Source organism: Pseudophryne corroboree, chromosome 5 (genome assembly GCF_028390025.1).
Source record: "Pseudophryne corroboree isolate aPseCor3 chromosome 5, aPseCor3.hap2, whole genome shotgun sequence".
Classification (NCBI taxonomy): Eukaryota; Metazoa; Chordata; class Amphibia; order Anura; family Myobatrachidae; genus Pseudophryne; species Pseudophryne corroboree.
This window is the reverse complement of record NC_086448.1, coordinates 665,837,842-665,861,138: the sequence shown is the minus strand read 5'-3', so window position 1 is coordinate 665,861,138 and position 23,297 is coordinate 665,837,842.

The following is a 23,297-nucleotide window of genomic DNA, read 5'->3' as shown; positions in this document are numbered from 1 at the left end:
ATCTCCTAGACTGCGTGTGCCTCAGTCTTAACCCAAACTGACCTGTGTCACACCCCCTGGCTGTGATGTCCTCTGTATGTTATGATGGTTGTAGGAGTTCTATATATCATAAGGCATTCACTGCAATGGAAGTCACTGTAATGATAGGTGTATTATATGGCAGTCAATGCAATGCTCTCTGTATTATAATTTGGTCACTGTAACTCTCACTTCTTTCTGTGGCAGTCACTGTGATGCTCTCTGTATTATACTTTGGTCACTGTTACTCTTTTCTTTATGTGGCAGTCACTGTGATGATCTCTGTATTATATGACATTCACTACAATGATCTCTGTGTCACATGGCAATCACTGTGATGAGTTTTGTATTATATGGTGGTCACTGCGATGCTCTTTGTATCTTATGACGGTCACTGATTCTCTGTATTATATGGTGGTCACAAACATCTTCATTTTATAGCTGCACTATTAAGTGGTTGAAGGCAAGCACTAGCTATGTTTGTCATAGATAGCGACACCCCTTATGTAGATCACACACACGCCACACTGGTCACAACCCCACATCACTAGTTATACCGTCATAGCGCTTGTCACACACTCTGCCAAGGCACAAAATAGGCCCTTCATAAATTTCAGCTCCAGGCCCATGTGGACCTTAATCTGGCACTGCATGGGAGAGCAAGAATGGAAACTGTGTTGAGATAAGATTTGAGGTGTATAAAGTGGTTGTGTGTTTGAGGACTTTATAGGAAAGTGAGTAATTGGAAATTCTTGCTGGCAAATAAGTGGGACTGAAGCACAAATAGATGATTTATGGGATTGCCAGATACAGTAGGAGGAGGTTTCTGTATTCAAGGCAGGAGGTGACACCACAGTATGAAAGAGTACTGGTACTCTCCAGCAAGGAAAAAGCATATTCTGGCAATATTTTGAAGGTGGGTGCAGCAGGATAGGGATAGAGACTGATGGACTGAGTCTGAGTTGTACACATGTCAAAAAGCATAATTGATCAAGTATTATTGCATAATGAAAATGTGTGGCAAAAAGCACTTTGATGGAGATTATAACTGTGGGTGGTTCTCTGGGTTCATATTTATGGATGTCAATTGGGTGGCTACATAGGAAATGCATGCAATAGACCCATTTTGAGGCAGGGTCGTGGGTGTGTAGACAGATTTCTGTGCTATTCTGAGGCATGAGGACGAGGATGTAATACTGCCGCTGTACAAATCACTAGTATGTCCGCACTTGAAATATCGTGTTCAGTTTTGGGCACCACATTATAAAAAAGATATAGGGGAACCAGAAAGAGTTCAAAGGCGAGCTGCTAAATTGATAAAAGGGTTAGAGGCACTGGAGTATGAGGAAAGGCTTACTAGGTTAAATATGTATACACTAGAAAAGAGGCGTCTAAGAGGAAACATTATTAATATCTTCAAATATGTAAAGGGTCACTACAAGGAGTTAGCAGGGGATTTGTTTATCAAAGAACTCTGTATAGGACACGTGGGCACTCGTTCAGGCTTGAGGAGAGAAAATTCCATACACAACGTAGGAAAGGATTCTTCACAGTAAGGGCAATAAAGATTTGAAACTCCCTGCCGCAGAAGGTAATAATGGCGGTTTCTGTAAATGCCTTTAAAAACGGACTGGACAAGTTTCTAAGTGAAAAAAGTATCCAATGCTATAGCATTTAAGATATTGACAATAACTATCTGGGAGTGGTAAGAGTCATAGGGGTATATGCAATTCACGGCGAATCGCGGCAATTTTTCGCCGTTTTTTAATTCGACTCAATTCGACAGGTGAATTCCAGCAGGTGGCTGCCGGAATTCACCATATTCAATGAAAAACGGATTCGACAGACCCGCGGGCGAAAATCGGCCGATTTGGCGGATTTTGCCGCGATTTTAAAAAACGGGAAAAAACGGGAAAAACCCGGAAAAAAAAATGGCGTGGGGTCCCCCCTCCAAAGCATAACCAGCCTCGGGCTCTTCGAGCTGGTCCTGGTTCTAAAAATGCGGGGAAAAATTGGGCAGGGATCCCCCGTATTTTTAAAACCAGCACCGGGCTCTGCGCCTGGTGCTGGTGACAAAAATACGGGGGCCAAAAAGAGTAGGGGTCCCCCGTATTTTTAACACCAGCATCGGGCTCCACTAGCTGGACAGATAATGCCACAGCCGGGGGTCACTTTTATGCCGTGCCCTGCGGCCGTGGCATTAACTACCCAACTAGTCACCCCTGGCCGGGGTACCCTGGGGGAGTGGGGACCCCTACAATCAAGGGGTCCCCCCCCCCAGCCACCCAAGGGCCAGGGGTGAAGCCCGAGGCTGTCCCCCCCATCCAATGGGCTGCGGATGGGGGGGCTGATAGCCTTTTGTGATAATAAAAAGATATTGTTTTTTCCAGTAGTACTACAAGTCCCAGCAAGCCTCCCCCGCAAGCTGGTACTTGGAGAACCACAAGTACCAGCATGCGGGAGAAAAACGGGCCCGCTGGTACCTGTAGTACTACTGGAAAAAAAATACCCAAATAAAAACAGTACACAGACACCTTGATAGTAAAACTTTATTACACACTACCGACACACACATACTTACCTATGTTGACACGCCGACTGCCACGGTCTCCGACGATCCGAGGGTACCTGTGAAAAAATTATACTCACCTTCCAGCGTCCAGAGGTACATCCACGTCCAGATATAAATCCACGTACTTGTTAAAAAACAAACCGAACACCCGCTCCATGCCGGACTGAAAGGGGTCCCATGCTTTCACATCAGACCCCTTTCTCCCGAATGCCGGGACATCACGTGACTCCTGTCACTGAAGTCCCTTCAGCCAATCAGGAAGCGCTACTTCCGTGGCGCTCACCTGATTGGCTGTGCGCTGTCTGTGCTGTGACAGCGCATCGCAAAGCCGCTCCATTAGTTTCAATGGTGGGAACTTTGCTGTCAGCGGTGGGGTTACCCGCGGTCAGCCGCTGACCGGCGGGTGACCTCACCGCTAGCCGCTAAGTTCCCACCATTGAATATAATGGACGGGGCTGTGCGATGCGCTGTCTGAGTTCAGACAGCGCACAGCCAATCAGGTGAGCGCAACGAAGTTGCGCTTCCTGATTGGCTTTAGAGACCTTTGTGTGACAGCTGTCACTGACAGGTCTCATTCGTGGAAAGGGGTCTCATGTGTCAGCATGGGACCCCTTTCAGTCCGGTGGCCCGTGTGTTCGTTTTCTTTTTTTGCCAAGTACGTGGATGTATCTCTGGACCATGGCTTAGGTGAGTATATTGATCTTTTATTTTCAGGTATCCGTGGATTCTACATGGAGAAGAGGACCGATGTCGGCGTGTGAACATAGGTAAGTATGTGTGTGTCGACGTATGAAATAAAGTTTTACTGTCACGGTGTGTGTGTCCTGTTTTTATTTGGGTATTTTTTTCCCAGTAGTACTACAGGTACCAGCGGGCCCGTTTTTCTCCCGCATGCTGGTACTTGTGGTTCTCCAAGTACCAGCTTGCGGGGGAGGCTTGCTGGGACTTGTAGTACTGCTGGAAAAAACAATATTCTTTTCATTATCACAAAAGGCTATCAGCCCCCCCATCCGCAGCCCATTGGATGGGGGGGGACAGCCTCGGGCTTCACCCCTGGCCCTTGGGTGGCTGGGGGGGGGGACCCCTTGATTGAAGGGGTCCCCACTCCCCCAGGGTACCCCGGCCAGGGGTGACTAGTTGGATATTTAATGCCACGGCCGCAGGGCACGGCATAAAAGTGACCCCCGGCTGTGGCATTATCTGTCCAGCTAGTGGAGCCCGATGCTGGTGTGAAAAATACGGGGGACCCCTGCTCGTTTTGTCCCCCGTATTTTTGGCACCAGCACCAGGCGCAGAGCCCGGTGCTGGTTTTAAAAATACGGGGGATCCCCTGTCAATTTTTTCCCCGCATTTTTAGAACCAGGACCAGCTCGAAGAGCCGAGGCTGGTTATGCTTTGGAGGGGGGACCCAACGCCATTTTTTTTAAGGATTTTACCGTTCCAGCAATAAAAAATAATAAAAATATAATAATATTTTAAAAAATATATAAATAATATTTGTGCCTCCAAAAAAAAAAAAAAAAATACCTAATCCCTTCTAATATAAATAGATATGCTATTCCTAAAAAAAAAAACACCAAAAAAAACATGTTTAAATTTTTTTTTATTGTTTTCACCCTCCAAAGTGTGGCGGATTGAAAATGACGAATTTGCTGTCTAAAAGCACTGCTGTCAAATTTCCAAACTTGAATTGAATATGCTTTTGTCGAATTGAGGCACTTGTTTCATTGCAGAAAAGTCGAATTTGCAAAAATTCGAATTTCAAAAAGTCGAATTTTGAAAGTCCGTTTTTTGGTCGCAAAGCACTGAATTGCATAGGCAAATTTTTTTTTGGGGCGAAAATGACCCGAAATTCGACAATTTCGGGAATTCGACCGCAATTGCATATACCCCATAGTTGTTAATTGGTACTAAACCATTACTCCAGCAGGCACCTTATTAGGTGCACAACGTAACTCAGAATACAGGTTTTGCCTCTATTCAACCTCATTAACTAAGTTACTGTGTGTATGGTTAAGGGATACCTGTGTCACATTGGCTGCACCCAGCACAGGCTAGCTGTAAGTGCCAAGTGCCAATGATGCTGGCGTACTACCGGCTGCAGATTAGAAGCAACTTGGACAAGGCTCTTTTCCCAATAGAGTAAAATAATCTTACCAGCAGTGATAACACTAATGGTAGTAAGATTCACATAAGGTTTCACCAACCAAATTGTACAAGTATTACTACTGTACATATGCAATAGAATTACAATGGGAGACATGTGGTTGTCCTTAAATCTTCAATTATAGACAAAGTATGAAACCAATATGTAATAAGAAATAATTACTTGTTAATTACAACTATGGTCTTCAGATATGGGGAACAACAAGCAAGAAATTAATGAATGAATAAATATTTGACCACATCATAGTGTTATATGCTGTGTTCTTGTCTGTGGTATTTGCTGTTTGGCATGTGCGGCATTGTAATATATTTGTAATTTACGACTCCTTTGTCATTATACAAATTAAATTTTCAGACTTGCAATGAGCATTGCTGGCAATCTCTCACATAGCCTGACGTTCTTCCTGAGATCTGGAGATCGGTTAGGACTAGCAATGAGAATTTATTTTAAAAAAAAACTAGTGGAAACCCGTTGAAATCGATGTTTCTTTTAAAAAAAGGGAATAAACTCCCATCAAGCAACGTGCGGCTTTACTGCTCTTTTTGTATCACTTGTCATTTGCAAATTATAATGCGGTATATAATCAACTGGAGGGCATTATATGAACTGGGGGCACTGTAATGTGGCATATTGTGAATTGGGGATTCTGTATAACATAACGTGAACTGAGGGTACTGTGCTGCATAATGTGTACTGGCAGCCCTACAATTTGACATACTATGAACAAGGGCACTACTATGGTTCTTAAAAAAAAAAAACTAAGGCACTATTGTGGGGCATAAAAGTAATAAGATGCTGTGGAGAGGTGTCTCTGTAGAAGCATAGGCAGGGGGCTTCTTCAAAATGTTGCTATGGGGCCCTCAAGGTTCTGGATACGCTTCTGCTTTCACACGTACTGTATTGGGAGGGGGTAATCCAGTCCTCTGTCACTTTAAACAATCCTGGTCAACTCACAAATCTTGCATGTGAATCAGGTCAAATATGTATTGTCATACCTGGTAGCTGTTCTCTGAATGGCAGGCGAGTTTGTTCCTCTCATCTGTCCATGCACTGTCAGAGTGTTACATTCTGGACCTAGAGTCTGGTTGTAACTACCTGCACCCAGCCAGGGCTGGCTCCAGGCCTACTAGCACCCTGAGCAAAAACATATAAAAGTGCCCCCCCCCCCCCCCCCATTATGCGCGCGCCGAAGGTGCGCGCACTCCAGGAAAAGTGGGCGTGGCCTCTTGGAAAGTGGGCGTGGCCTCATAACTTCATATTATTAGACTATAAATAAATATGTTTTCACACCCCCTCTACGCACACAATTAGCAGCCTTACACATAACAGCCACAGTAGTGTTCCTTACACACAATGTCTCCAGTATAGTGTCAGATACACATAATGTCTCCAGTATAGTGCCAGATACACAATGTGCAGTGCCAGATAGACATGATATGCCCCCCAGCAGTGCCAGCTACACACAATATGCCCCCCAGCAGTGCCAGCTACACGATAGTGTTCACTTTTTAGGGCAGGGAGGGCACATTTTTAAGTAAGGAGGGCAAAATAATGTACATACTGTAATGCTTGGTGCTCATCTACCTACATGGCAAAGCATGGACAGTGCGCGCCGAAGGCGCGCAGCAATATTTAGGGGCGTTGCTTCGTGGGGAAGGTGCGTGGCCACATAATAGTGGCAATTCGCATTACACCACACAGTAGTGCAGTTAATACACACTGCACCAGGTAGAACCTCCTAGACACTTTGCGCCAGGCAGAGCACGTTAGACACTTTGCGCCAGGCAGAGCACGTTAGACACCTTGCGCCAGGCAGAGCACGTTAGACACTTTGCACCAGGCAGAGCACGTTAGACACTTTGCGCCAGGCAGAGCACGTTAGACACTTTGCGCCAGGCAGAGCACGTTAGACACTTTGCGCCAGGCAGAGCACGTTAGACACTTTGCCTAGCCACAGACGCCTAGCGGGAACACTACATGATATGCTCCCCAGCCGTGCCAGCTACACATGACATGCCCCCCAGCAGTGCCAGCAACACATGACATGCCCCCCAGCAATGCCAGATACATAAATGGCCACACAGTGCCAGATATGTAGATACAGAAAAGCCCCCACAGTGCTAGATAAATGCCCCCACAGTGCCAGATAAATGCCCCCACAGTGCCAGATAAATGCCCCCACAGTGCTACATAAATGCCCCCACAGTGCTACATAAATGCCCCCACAGTGCTACATAAATGTCCCCACAGTGCCAGATAAATGTCCCCACAGTGCCAGATAAATGCCCCCACAGTGCCAGATAAATGCCCCCACAGTGCCAAAATGTCCCCATAGTGCCAGATAAATGCCCGCACAGTGCCAGATAAATGCCCCCACAGTGCCAGATAAATGTCCCCACAGTGCCAGATAAATGCCCCCACAGTGCCAGATAAATGCCTCCACAGTGCAAGATAAATGTCCCCACAGTGCCAGATAAATGTCCCCACAGTGCCAGATAAATGCCCCCACAGTGCCAGATAAATGCCCCCACAGTGCCAAAATGTACCCATAGTGCCAGATAAATGCTCCCACAGTGCCAGATAAATGCCCCCACAGTGCCAGATAAATGTCCCCACAGTGCCAGATAAATGCCCCCACAGTGCCAGATAAATGCCCCCACAGTGCCAGATAAATGCCCCCACAGTGCCAGATAAATGCCCACAGTGCCAGATAAATGTCCCCACAGTGCCAGATAAATGCCCCCACAGTGCCAGATAAATGCCCCCACAGCCACAGTGCCAGATAAATGTCACCACAGTGCCAGATAAATGCCCACAGTGCCAGATAAATACCCCACAGTGCCAGATAAATGTCCCCACAGTGCCAGATAAATGCACCCAGTGCCAGATAAATGTCCCCACAGTGCCAGGTAAATGCCCCCACAGTGCCAGATAAATGCCCCCAGTGCCACAGTGCCAGATAAATGTCCCCACAGTGCCAGATAAATGCCCCCAGTGCTAGATAAATGTTCCCGCAGTGCCAGGTAAATGCCCCCACAGTGCCAGATAAATGCCTCCAGTGCCACAGTGCCAGATAAATATCCCCACAGTGCCAGATAAACGCCCCCCAAAGTGCCAGATAAATGCCCCCACAGTGCCATCCATAAATGATTCACTCAGCCACCCCCCCCCCCCAAATACCTGCGGCGTTGGAGGGGGAGGAGTACTGCTGTCCGGGTGCGGCAGTGCAGGTCCGGGTGCGGGGGTGCTGGCGGGCGGGCGGCCAGGAAGCCTCCAAGTCCAAGGCGCTTGAGTGCGCTGTGCGCGCTGCGCAGCGCCGGCGTCTGACGTTAGACACCTGCGCCGCTCAGCGCGTATAACGCACTCAAGTCACACGATGCTGCAGAGCAGGGCCGGCTCCATGTTCGAATATGGCGGCGCCAGCGCGCGGCGCCCATTAAGGGTGGCGCCCTGCGCGGCCGCTCTATTCGAACATGCCTAGAGCCGGCCCTGCACCCAGCAGTTCATCTCCCTGCACAGTTTAGCTGATCTCTGCATGCGCAGAGATCATCTGAAGCAGTGGGGACAGATCATCAGATCCACTGTGCTATGCATGGGGAAGGGGGGGAGTAGCATCGGACTGGCTGACCGGGGAACTTCTTCAGGTCCATTTATTCCAGGAATAAGTAGCACCTGACTCTTTACACCCTCATTGCATGTGATGGCAGGTGCGAGTGCAGAGTACCGGGTGCCTCTAAACCAGGGACGTGCAGTCAGGGGAGGCAGGGGAGGCAGTGCCTCCCCTTTCCTTGCATACCAAAGCTGACTTGTTAGACTTTCCTTTTCCTCTTAGGTTCAACACTTTGTTTTGACATTTCCTTGTTCCTGAGCCTGACTTTTTCTAAATCCTCCTCTGGCTTCTAAATTGGAACTTCCCTGTCTTCTAGGGTATATGAGCTTAGCTCACTTGACCCATTACTCTATACTAATGTGGTACCCTGCACTGTAACCTGTACTCACCACCTTGTCACGTTAAGGGTCAGTTTACAGACAGTGGGGGTAATTCAGACCTGATCGCTAGGCTGCGTTTTCGTACAGCAGGCAATCAGGTCTAAACTGCGCATGCGTATGCACCGCAATGCGCAGGCACGTCGCACTGGTACAAAGTGGATTGCCACTCAGCGATTTGTGCGAAGAATCCATTTGCACGGGCGTTCGCAAGGGGATTGGGTGGCAACTGACCGTTTTCAGGGAGTGTTTGAAAAAACGCAGGCATGTCCATGTGTTTGCAGGGAGGGTTCCTGACGTCAATACTGGTCCTGGACAGGCTGATGTGATCGCAGCGGCTGAGTCCTGGGCTGCGCAGAAACTGTACAAAATCTGTTTGTACAGCTCTGCTACACATGCGTTTGCACACTTGCACAGCCAAAATACACTCCCCCTGTAGGTGGCGACTGTGCAAACGCAGGACTGCAAAGAACCCCTAGCGAACGAACAGGTCTGAATTAGCCCCAGTGGCATGTGCATCACGCAGGAATTTAACACCAGAATCTTCCTGCATCAGCTCTTTTGTGTTGTTGGTTTTCTTTCTACTATCTTATTCAGTCTTTCCCAAATTCAGTCCTCGGAGCACGATTATAGTCCAGGTTTTAAGGCTTTTCATGCTTTAGCAGAGGGAATGATATCAGATAATTAATTAATCTATGCCAGGACTGTTAACCACTTAACTGACAATTTTTTTCAGTTTTTTCCACAAAAACCACTCTGAAATTGTTGGGGTTTTTTTTATTAGTGAATTGAAGAACATGAATTTAACCTTCTTCAAAATATTTTTTCTCAAACATCGGAACAGTGGTCGGGAAGATTGGTAACATCAGAACATCTGTAACATCGCGGCCATTACTTTTTACCACCAAGACAGCTGACAGGTACACAGGGGGGGTCTTGGGGTGGCATGGGGGTGTTGTTTTACACTTTCCCAGCGGCTGCTATTGTCTACAGCCACTGGGTGGGGGGTCCTGCCATGCTGACGATGATCGGCAGTACACTGAGGGGAGGGTGAAGGGAGGCAGGGGGACCTTCCGGTCCCTCTGAGAGCAGCAGCCTAGGGAAGTTTCCCTTCCCTGCAGCTGCTAACACTGTTTATCTGACTGGTTGCATCCTGTGCAACCATGCACAGGCAAGTGGTTAAAGGGCTTTGTAGATCAAGTCTGTGAAACAGTAACATAAAGCTTAGTGTAACACCCCGGGGTTGGTTGGTAGGTCTAAGTTGTTGAGAGAGGTATCAAAGGTGTTGGGTGGCTATGTGACGGACCTTTCCCCTGTCCCTATACCTTGTCCTGTAGTACTGTGTTCAGAGAGGTAGGATAGATTTACACAAAACAGGAATGAGTTAGCAATTCCAACAGCTGCAATGAACTCTGGATTAAAGATGATTGATTAACTGGTGTTAAATTTATATAATCACAAAAAGTAGACTTGGCATCAAAGACGAACAAATAGAAGACAATTGGCTACAGTTCATACCAAAATGGAGCATTCAATATGCAAAAGACACTTAGTTTGAATCACTAAAGAATGGCATTATCATTTGAATCACAGATGAACATGTTAACTGGAGTCATAGATATCAGCATAAGATAATTGGAATCACAATCTATAATGTGGTAACAAGGAGAGTATTGGAAAACACATTTAGCAATAGCAAACAATAACTCTCTAGCTTTTCCTAGCCAAGGTATATCGATCTTCACAGGCATTAAATGTTGGAGCTCTAGTACACTTCTGCAGTGCCACAATGTGTCAATTGGGAAATTGGCACACAGATATATGGGACAATCCTGGGTTGTGTCAGGGGCAAATGTTCCCAGTTTTATCCAAAGAGGATGTAGTTAGCGAAGGAATGGTAGGTGTCTCTTGTCAAAATCAACTCGCTTAACAATGAGGGTCTTCAATAAGTCGGAACTTTTGCTCCTGGGCAATTTATCACCTTCTATATTATCCCATCCCGATATTCCATCCTTTAAAGTGACCCATTCCCATTTCAAATATCTAGGTATTAATATTTGCTCTGATCTCCTTAATCTTTATAAAATTAACTATTCCCCTCTCATAGATAACTTAGCACTCAAAATGGATTCCTGGAAAGACTTACCGTTGTCTCTTCTGGGGAGGTTAGAGGTGATTAAATGTATTATTTTCCCCAAGTTATTTTACTTTATGCAAATGCTTCCTATTTCATTGACACTTTCTGATACTCTTAGGCTCGAAGCACTTTTTTCTAAGTTTCTTTGGCAAGGCAAAAGACCACGCATAGCCAGGCAGAAACTTAAATCTCCTAAAGTGAAGGGTGGCTTTGCTGCTCCTGATATCCAGGCATACTCCCTAGCAGTTCAGTTCCGCTATATTATTGACTGGCTCCATGCTACATCTCACTATGTTGATTATGAGTTGGATTTAGCGATATTCTCTCCATACGCTCCTAGTGCACTAATACACTCGCACTCCACCCAGATACACTCCCAATTAAAGAACCATATATTATTTAAAGATACTTTTAACGCTTGGTTAACCATCAATAAACAATGTCACCGAGATCCTCATTTTTCCAAATATATCCCGTTGTGGGTTAACCCAGCATTTCCACCCTCACTGCACAATGCTACGTACTCCCTCTGGAAGGAAAAGGGCCTCGACTCCTTCCACAAAGTGTTTGACCCTGGAGGAGTCCTTTACTCCTTTTCTGATCTATGCCAACAATTTAACTTGTCTCCACGCCACATGTATATGTATTTCCAGGTGCGTAACTTTGTACTTTCTCATGGTGCCTTGACTCAATTGAAAGATTCCCATAAGGTATACCCTGCTTCTCAAGCTATTGATGCTCTCCTGCATTCTTCCCAGGTGCGACCATTTAAGGTGAAATATGTCTATTCCATTTTGATATCTTGTCTACCCACCGTACAATGGGACAATTTGTTCCTGAAATGGAAGGCTGACATCCCTGCTTTAGTTAGCATTTCAGATATTATACAACCCTGTGAAAGATCACTGAAATTTTTGTCATCAGCTTACTTCCAAGAGGTTCACCTACGATTTTTGCACAGAGCATACATTTCACCTGCACAACAATCTCATATGTTACCCTCCGAATCTGGTGAATGTCTTAAATGTGGGAAGGCCTCAGCATCTTTTATACATTGTGTATGGGAATGTAGAAAAATTAGAAGATTTTGGTGTAAACTTTTTGCCTATATTAATAGACTATTCTCCTTGAATGTATCACCAGATCAGTTAGCTTGTCTTACCTTAAACTTTGCGAACTGGTGGATCACCCCGAGAAGTCTCTCTCTTCTCAGTGTAATCCTTACACTTGGTAGAAAATGTATCTTGATTAAGTGGGTTAAGCGCTCCGCTCCTTCCCTTGCGGAAGTCCAGCAAAAACTACTGCAATTATTGTATTATGATAGAAAAACGGTTTTAACTTCACCTTTCTTTAGCACACGAAAGTTTTGCCGCAAATGGAGCCCTTTCATTGACACTTTGCCTCCGCATACCAAACAACATATCTTGAAAACCTTGGACTGCTCATTGTTGTCTTATGAATCATTTGCAAGAGTTTGAGCAATTTAACTGGTTTCTTTTTCAGACCCAGTATTTATCTATTCTTCTCTCTCTGGCGCTCTCATAAGTTATATTGAGTGTTATGGGCAGGCCCTAACACTCACCCTCATCCCGTCATATCTCCCCTCCTCCTCTTTTCTCTGCTTCCCTTTTGTGTTCTCCCCCCCTCCCTGTACATACTTTTTTCTTTTCTTGTACTTTGTTTTCTATCTTCTGTTCTTTCTCTTTAACGAATTTTACTATGTGGAAGTACTGCTATACTATACGACTAATTGTGGTCTACCGCCCCATAGCAGCCTGGAATATACTCAGTTAAATCCCGGTAGTACCCGGTATTCTTTGTTATGGGTATATATTTCTAGTTTCATTTTATTTACTGCAATTTATCCACTTTACTCAGATGTACCCTAGAATATCTCTGTATAGACACTTTACTCTGTATTTCCATGTTGTACGCTTTTTCATATTTACATGTGTATGATTGAAAAACCTTCAATAAACATATTTAAAAAAAACAATGAGGGTCTTCTTGGTTGAACAAACTCAGTCTCTCTTACTGTTACAGGGCTTTATATAAACTTGCCACAAATAACTCAGACTTTCAAAATAAACATCTGCCTTGCATTGGTAAAACAATTCCATCTTAAATGTTCCCACAGACTCATTGTGGGGAAAAGGTTGCCTTAATACCCTCTTTGCAGCGTTTAGCTTAAGAAATATGATGCTGCGGTCTTTAGCTTATGGAATGTGGCGCTATGCCATTTGGGCCCTTTAACTGCACAGCTTGCGACAATGGCTCTTTAAACTGAGTATCAACTTGCCCGGAGCTTTGGTCACTTAGTTACTCATATACTCACTCAGACCCTTTTTAGCAGAGGCTTTCCCTTTCTGGACCAGTCCCGGTACTTGGCTCTCTGGAAGCACCCCACTGCTTACAGTTCTGCAGCGTTGCTTTCACTGCCCAGCATCCTGCGGCTGACACTTGTCCCCAGCTGCCGCTTTGCTCCATGTCCAGCACCTACTGTGTCTCCACACTGCTCCTCCTTCTTCTTCTTCCTATAAGGCTCTCTTGTGCCCAGGCTGCCCTGTCCAATTAGCAGTCCGCATCCAGACCATGTGAACAGACCAGGGTCTCAGCTCAACTCTTGCTGTGCCAGCGCTCTCCCCTTCTGCAGCTGTGGACCTGTGAGTAACTCTTAAAAGGGCATGCACAGGGCTGTTTCTAGTCAAGTTTGCTCCCAGTGTGAGATTTAAAAATGCGCCCCCCACATTGATCATGTGACAATTCCGCATCACGTGACTGCGCTCCACGTAGCTCCGGATGCATTCCACATCCATTCCATGTGTGGCTGACGAGATCTCTGTGTCAGTGCACACACGGATAGATGAGTCATGGGTCACATTACCAGTGCAGACTTCCGGTTTTGCTGGCACCCGCTCGGTAGCACTGTGAGAACGTGGACGGCACACCTGGGGCCCAATTAATTCTACAGGTGAGTATCATTCCAGTCATGTGACCTCAAATAATCTCTGACCTCACAAACTGTTTGATTTATATGGTTGAAAAATGTATTGATTTTAAGAATATCAATGTAGGATTGCCTCTATATCAATCTACTGTAGAATAATTATATATACTCTACAAGTGTTTTCATTATATTTTTATGGATGGATAACATAATTATTACACAAACATCTGACAATTGTCAGCTCATTAAGGGGGTTTAAATAGACCCTTTTCAGATACTGAGAACTACTTCTGATGAAGCTAAGTGACCGTGCCTAGGGAAACGCGTTAAGAATGAAAAATTGGTGCTGTTAATTTCCACCTGCGCTTATGGATCCAGATATGGACTACTAAAGACTCCCCTGACTTTGAAATTGTTATTTTGGGACCACATTGCATTACAGCACTACTTGGAAAACCCCCAGTGGACTGCACACAGACAGCTTTCTTGCTGAGGGCTCAAAAGTGTGTTTGGATGTAATCACCACCACGGGTAATACCAGCTGAATTTATTTTTGGCCCCATTCAGATCTTATGCCGTTTTGTCAGGGATCCAACTGTGGAATTACAATTTGGGCAGTTCTATACAAAACTTTTGCTCCTCAGTACTATATTCATGTTTTTAAATTGTGGCCTATTAGTGTCATTTTATATTTGATTTACATTATTTAATGTTAAGTAAATAATTTTTATTTATCCATCCATTTTTGTTTATTGGAGATACAACACAGCGCCAGTTCTTTTGTATTTGTATAAAAAAAGGACAAATCCCACCAATGGGCATGGCCTCACTAAGATGGGCATGGCCTTGCTAAAATGGGTGTGGTCTGAATATACACCCCAGTTTTTGACCCTGCACAAAAAATCATTGCTACCACAGGAAAAAAAATCCACCATATTAAGCCCCACACAGTAATGCTCCCTGCACAATATTATGCCACACACTGCAATGCCCTTGATACATTATACCCTACAGTAAAGCTTCTAATCACTTTTAAATTACCTGTTTATTGCCAAGGGTTTCACGCGCTGGGTGTCATGCTGGTTTCCAGGGGTGTCATGCCCTGGGATCTATGCTGGTTGCCAGGGGTTTCATACTCTGGGATCCATGCTGGTTGCCAGGGGTTTCATGCTCTGGGACGGGTGTCATGATCGTTGCCAGGGCTGTGTAATGCTAATTGATAGGGCTGTGTAATGCTAGTAGCCAGGGCTGTGTAAATTACACAGCCCTGGCAAATGGCATTACACAGCCCTGGCAACTAGCATTACACAGCCCTGGCAACTGCCTGACACAGTGTAATGTCAGTTGCCAGGGCTGTGTAATGCTAGTTGCCAGGGCTGTGTAGTATTCTTTGTACGATAAGGGGTGTTTACAGTGCCCGCCCAGCTGCCCGCCAGCATCTCCCTCCTCCGCCCGCCTGCCCGTTACTCAGTCTGTCCTGACTCCTGGTGCTCCCCCTCCTACCCATCATTAGTACTCCGCTCTGCGGGCGGGGTTTTGTGTAATGACGCGTTTGCTTCATGATGTCACGACGCAAACGCGTCATTACACAAAACTTCACAGCGGAGTAGTAATGACGGGAAAGAGGGGGAGCACCAGGAGCCACCAAAAGAGCCATGGCAGGTGCCCCGTGTGACAGCATGCCTCGTCCAACGCAAGAAATGGCTCTGGGCATGCACACCATTTTCCTGGGTACCACATTAGTCTTTGGCTTCCCATTTGTTTCAGTGCTCTTCATAAGTCAAGACACTGCCCTCGTCATATGCAATCAGGTTCTTATGAACATAATTATACAAGTTAATGTCTCTCACAAGACCAGCACACGCATATCCTGGAATACGTAATACTGATGGCAAGATCCTGGTGCACAATCAATAGCACATTGGGTGAATTTACACAAAAAATAAAATCTTCACATGAAAATAATGTATTTACACTTAGGGGTACACATTTCATGCTATCTGCAGATAGACACCAGTAGCATATGTGTCCAGTATATAGTGCATATGTGTCAAGTAAATAGTATGCAATGTATATATAATATCACATATACTTACATCTATGTTTTCAAACATTTATAAAATTCGCTATTAGGCATCACTAAAACTTCAAAAACCTCTCTAGCAAAGCAGAAAAACCACATGTCATTTAAGAAAAACAATTTCTATATGCACACACACAAAGGCATAATATATGTCCCAGCCTTAATGAGCTAAAGAGCACAAAATGCATCTGGTGCCATAAAGGAAGAATGGAACATTGGCCCTCATTCCGAGTCGTTCGCTCGGTATTTTTCATCGCATCGCAGTGAAATTCCGCTTAGTACGCATGCGCAATATTCGCACTGCGACTGCGCCAAGTAATTTTACAATGGAGATAGTATTTTTACTCACTGCTTTTTCATCGCTCCGGCGATCGTAGTGTGATTGACAGGAAATGGGTGTTACTGGGCGGAAACAGGCCGTTTTATGGGCGTGCGGGAAAAAACGCTACCGTTTCCGGAAAAAACGCAGGAGTGGCCGGGGAAACGGAGGAGTGTCTGGGCGAACGCTGGGTGTGTTTGTGACGTCAAACCAGGAACGACAAGCACTGAACTGATCGCAGATGCCGAGTAAGTGTGGAGCTACTCTGAAACTGCTAAGTAGTTTGTAATCGCAATATTGCGAATACATCGTTCGCAATTTTAAGATGCTAAGATACACTCCCAGTAGGCAGCGGCTTAGCGTGAGCAACTCTGCTAAAATCGCCTTGCTAACGATCAACTCGGAATGAGGGCCATTATTATATTTCTTTGTTAGAAATTATCTTTCTAATTAGGAAATATTTTCTGAGTTACTAACTGAATGCTAAGGAGACAGTCTGCCCAACATACACAATACTGAGTGACAGTGTCCTAAAAATATTGGAAATAACAACTGATCATTCAGTTTAATGGTGTAAATACGGCATCAGTGTCATTATGCAGGTGAATCATGTTCAGCTATAGCCACCGTTACATTATAATTGAATGGGGCTCTCAGCACAGCAACACAGCTTTGCCAACTTTGAAGCCTGCTCTTGGAGTCTCAACACTTTTCTTGCCCTGTGATGCTTTCCTAAATGTTACAGAGGTGTGTCTCCAGAATCACTCCAGAGAGTCCATTAAATACATTACAATTATCAAAGTCAAAAATATTACATACGCACAACATACAAACTCCAAACAGAGTGGCCTCTGTTCGTACATGTTACCGCCGTGTGTATGCATATTGCATACACGCACGTTACATACACAGGTTATATACGGTAGCATACGCATTTGCACAGAAAAGCCACAAAGACATATATAATATCTTAGTCATTTAGTGCATAATTTATACAGTCTCCATACACACTGTCAGCAACTTGCATACATTTTAAAGGTAAAATAATGGAGCTATTCATCTTTACATGTTGGGAGGGGATGGAGCAGTGTTAGGACTTAGTGTTTGGTATCCAGATGTGTAGTATTTTATGATCTACTTTCCGGTGGCTATTTACAGTTAATCGCATGTTTCTGCGTATACAGTAGATATACACAGAAATGTAATATTCGCAAACTGCTATTGTACTGTACTTATGATATTCGGTGGGAAACTAGAGGTTAACATCTACAAGTGCACCCTGGACCAAGCATCGCCCATCTATTCAAACCAACCTATGACCCCTCATGTACTGTAAATGACTTGATCCCAGATCCTATGAAAGAAGAGCTTACATACCCCTTTGTACTGTATTTGGACAAACTGTATAAAAGAGAGGCCTCCTGACCAGGATCAGTCCCTATTCTCTAAGGTCATCTTGCCAAGACTGACTGAGGCCTGGATCCAGGAGCGCTCACGTTTAAACGTATGTATTATTAGTTGTAGCTCTTCTCTGTATATTGTTGTACCTTTTATCTGTATATTCTAAAGTAAATACTGTTGATGCGTTGGACCACAACATTACATTTAACTACTGGTGTCGCATTCCATTCTTGTTTGGGGTAAAGTGTATTCAGCCACACGTGTTGCTATACCGTGCACATAACGTGTCGGCGTGTATTCGCAATGTATATGCACAATTTTGATGATATATGTATATGATTAGCGGCCGCAGCTGCTCAAATCACAGTGTGCGTATGTACTGCTTTTCTTTGTAAGTTAATAGAACTTAACAGTTGGGAGCTCATCCGGTTCACCTCACACTTGCGGACTTGCAGGACCTTACAGACTTTGGTCTAACAACAAAGGGTGGAGGACGCGTCTAAAGTAAAAATTTTGTTTTGTGCTAAAACTAGCTAATGTTGTTAAACCACGTCTGTCCTGTATAGTCTCAGAGATGCTGGTGTGAACCGAGGGACAACAAAAAAAGCAATTTTTCTTTGGGTATGTTAGAGCAAAAATAACACAAGCGTACAGGTATTTTGCGCATATTCTTATACATTGTTGCCATAGGTTTTAGCAGTCATTATAGACCTGCATAGAATCGGATAATTTGTTATACATTAGTTGTATTTAGGTAAGTGGTTACTTGTAAAGCACATACAAGACTTTGGAGGTCATTCCGAGTTGTTCGCTCGGTAAATTTTTTCGCATCGCAGCGATTTTCCGCTTAGTGCGCATGCGCAATGTCCGCACTGCGACTGCGCCAAGTAAATTTGCTATGCAGTTAGGAATTTTACTCACGGTCTTTCTTCGTTCTGGTGATCGTAATGTGATTGACAGGAAGTGGGTGTTCCTGGGTGGAAACAGGCCGTTTTATGGGTGTGTGGGAAAAAACGCTACCGTTTCTGGGAAAAACGCGGGAGTGGCTGGAGAAACGGAGGAGTGTCTGGGCGAACGCTGGGTGTGTTTGTGACGTCAAACCAGGAACGACAAGCACTGAACTGATCGCAGATGCCGAGTAAGTCTCGAGCTACTCAGAAACTGCACAGAGATGTATTTTCGCAATAATGCGAATCTTTCGTTCGCAATTTTAAGAAGCTAAGATTCACTCCCAGTAGGCGGCGGCTTAGCGTGTGCAATGCTGCTAAAAGCAGCTTGCGAGCGAACAACTCGGAATGACCACCTCTGTTCCTTCCTAAAAGTTTGGGCAGCACTCAAAGGAAGTTATCCACGTAGGTGACTTCCAGTGTGTGGGGAACAAAGGAAGTATTGTGTATTAATCAAAAGCAATAGAAGCACAAGTTTTGTTCTATTGCTTACAGTGATTAATATAAGTGTGGTTGCTGCGTATATTCATACGCAGGAATACGTAATTGCGAACGCACAGTATGCACGTAGCACGGTACAAAGGTATGTGAAGCGTGCGTATGGGGATGCGCACGTGTGCACGATTACGCGCACGGTTGCGGAATTACGCAAAATTGCGTAAGTTAGCGAGCGCAAGTTTGCCACACAATAGAATTTAATTTTAAGGTGGGATAAAAAGATTATAGTTATACATTAACAAGTAACTATCCGATTTTAGACAGATTACTCAAAATCTTATTATAAGTGTACTACCTCTGGGGCAGGTTAGCAATCAAAGGGAGTGATTTTTTTTCTGTACAGAAAACCTAAAAGTGTGGTATTGAACCCCGAAAAGCGGGATCTTGTCGGTGAGGCACTGAGTAAGCAGAGGCTTGGTGGCGTGGAGGTTAGCGACCTCACGTATTTATTGGTATTGAGGCACATAGTGTGTGTGTTTTTAAAGGTTAAACGTGCGGAGGAGCGTGATTTTTGGTGTTAAGCTCCGGCTGTGGAGCGCAGCTAGTGAATTCGACTCCTGTGATCGTAGGGCATATAAATAACAAGTATCTATAAGCCGTGCGATTGGACCGCACGTGTGTGTAATGTGATATGCAGCGCAACATGATACCACTTGCGTAATTTCACACAATTGCGGCATCATACGCGCTGTGTTAGCATATGCAGACGTGAATTGTGTAAAAGGAATTTTTGCTGACTCTCTCAGGAAATATTCCTGGTGGAACTCCATAGGAAGGCTTGGTTACGTTTCCCAAGCAGAATTCCTGTGGAAAGAATCCAAAAAGATCAGGCTTTTAACCTCCACTGAAAAAGTAGGGGTATTATTTTATTGCTGTTAATACTTCATACTTCCAGTGCTGAGGGGTCTGGTAGGGTCCTCACTGGGTACACAGGGAAATCACTACAGGAGTGGACCGTGGTACTGTCCAGAGGAGACAGAGCGGGTGAAAAGCACTCAGAGGACTTTTCACCGCCATCTTGCGTTGGCCACTTAGTGCTTGTGTTTAAAAAGTCCACAATGGGAGCTAAGTGTGCACGCGAGAGGCATTCAGGAGCCAGGGTTCAGGCTGAGGAGAAGGGGCCGAAAGGGTCCGCTGGTTATATTATGTGTAGGTAGTATGGTCCTTACACGGAGGCTTTTTGTGATGAATGGGCATGAATGACTGTTGAAGATAGGACATAATTTCCTAGGGTTGGTAGTTTTGACCCAGAGGTGCTGCAAAATGTTAGAAATAGAATATGTCTGATCAAATCCAAGAAACGTAGGATCAGACATAATGACTGTTTCAACATATGGCAACAGGAAGGAGAAATGCAAAGAGAACTTGCTTGCGCAGCGAGGTCAAAAGCAGACCGGAATGTGAATGCGAGTGCACCACCACCGCCATATGTCGATGGAGAGAAGGCTGCTACAACCAATAGCAGAGGAGGATGACAAACCTAGCCTGATCTCAGCCCTCTCCCAGGCAGCAACCATGCGGAAAACCAAGGTGGGCACAGCCCAATCGGTAAGAGCGGTGGCTGTATCTTCCACAGGAGGGATGGGTGAGATCATAGCCACTGGTAAGCATGGGACTGTTCATTACGCAGAGACAGTAGCTCCCCACAGTGAGTCAAACAGGAATGGAGTGGTTGGGTTACACCCTGTCCGAGTAATAGCAGTTCCCAATGGGAGAACTGATAGCCAGGGAGTAACCCCCATCAGTAATATTGCAATGTATTGCCCGTGGACCAGATCGGAACTGCAGTCAATCATTTCAGAATTCCCCGATCCCAGGAGAGATTTAGCCGGGTGCCAGAAGTTTATTAAAGATCTGGGAAATGCCCATGAACCCACAAACAAAGATTGGCGGACAGTGTTAAGAGCGTACCTACCCCCTAATATTGACACCCAAAAATTCATAACGGATTGTAAGATAGAGGCAGACAGTCCTCTGACTGATGAATATAACGAGGAGAATGTAAAACAAATCAATATACAACTATGATTGTATTTCCCCACAGTTGTAAAATGGAATAAAATTTTCACTATCAAACAGAAAGAAAGTGAACTGGCATCCAAATATTTTCATAGAGCTTTACAAGATATGGCTAAACACACTGAGATAAGGAATATAAAAAATGATGTGAACCACAGGGAGGTGGCTGTCTCTGTGCTCATGGACGGGCTCAAAGAGGCATTGAAAGTCAGGGTACAGACGTCTTTGCCTAATTGTAGAGGGGTCACTGTAGATGCTCTGAAAGAGTCTGCTATTGAGCATGACAAGAATATCTTTAAACATAAAGAATTGCAGGGGGAGAGGTTGATGACGGTAAGTATACAGGCTCTGGAAGGTCAAACTACACAACCTATTCCCTAGGTATTTGAAGAACTGAGAAGGAGAGTAAACAGGTGTTACACTTGTGGAAGGGAGGGACATTTCTCCAGGGACTGTACACAGAAAAGACAACAAGCCCCTAGACACGAGCCACGTACACAAAATTACACAACACATAGATGGGACCAAGGGAAATGTAGGAGGGATTCCGAGCCACATAGAGGGGAAACACATAGATTTCCCCCAAGGAGGGATTGGCAGACCTCCAACTCATCACATTTACTTCCCTCACATATGATAGCTGCCAACGCATTCCGGGGAAACCAACAATACAGCCAATAGGAAGGGGGTCACACCTGTATACTGCAGCCAGTGAGGTTGACTAATGACATCAGAGACGAACCTGAGGTAATGGTCAATGTAGCTGGTACAAGACAACCTTTCCTTGAAGATACAGGGGTGGCCAGATCTGTATTGACCTATTCAACAGGAATAATGAACACTGGAAAAACTATTTCGGCAATGGGAGTAATGGGAAAAGTGCAGTAGTATCCTTTAAGTAGACCTGCAGAGGTTACAATAGGGCCATTGCATACCAAACATTCTTTCTTGTTGGCTGCATCGGCTCCGACTAATCTACTTGGCAGATACTTATTATGTAAGATGCAGTGTGTTATATATTGTACCCCTGAGGGTGTGTTTTTAGATATCCCTGAAAGCCATGCACAGGAAGTATAAGATATGTTAGACACCCCTCAAAGGCTAATGTTGCACTCTACCATTCTAGACACATGTCCATTGCAGGTAGAGGAAATGATCTCGCAAATACCGGGTTCCCTATGGACTAAAGATGAACAGGACACTGGATTGATGTCAAATGTAGCCCCATTAGTTGTGCAAATAAAAGATGGCAGGATAGCTCAAAAAATCCCCCAGTACCCTCTGAAGCCAGAGGTGGAATTAGGAGTATACCCTGTCATAGAATGGCTGCTACAGCAGGGCATCCTAGTCAGGACATCCAGCACAGCCAATAGTCCCATCTTCCCTGTGAAAAAGAGTGGGGGGAGGGGCTACAGGCTAGTGCAGGATTTAAGGGGGATAAACAAAATAGTCGAGAGCCAATTCCCCGTAGGGCCCAATCCAGCTGTCATTCTTATGCAGATCCCCTCTACCTCTACTTACTTCACTGTAATTGACCTCTGCTCGGCTTTCTTTTCTGTTCCTCTTCACCACGACAGCCAGTACCTCTTTGCTTTCTCTTACAGGGGAGTACAGTACACCTGGACCCGTCTCCCCTAAGGTTTTATTGACAGCCCAAGTATTTTCTCCCAAGCCCTACATGACTATTTGCAATCTTTTCAGCCTGAGAATGGGTCGGTGCTGATACAATATGTTGATGACTTGTTGTTATGCTCTGATTCATTTGAGTCGTCGCTGGCAGATACTAAACAGCTTCTGTTTCACCTTTCCCAGACAGGACACAAGGTTTCTAAGGATAAATTACAGTTGTGCCGGACAAGGGTTAAATACCTGGAACACTGCTTGACACAAGGACTAAGACACCTGACCACAGACAGGATACAGGCCATCCGTGACATGACTCTGCCGCAGACTCAGCAACAAATTCACACATTTCGAGGAATGTGTGGATATTGTCAGAATTGGATTCCAGGGTTCTCTATTTTGCCACTACCACTGCAAGAAATGGTCTCTTCAAGTAAACCAGAATGGGTTTCTCATACTGAGGAGTCCGAACTGGTGTTTGACAGATTGAAAGAGTGCTTGACAAAAGCACCAGCATTGGGGATGCCAGATTATGAGAAACCTTTTGAATTATATGAAACCGAAAGTGCTGGGTGCGCG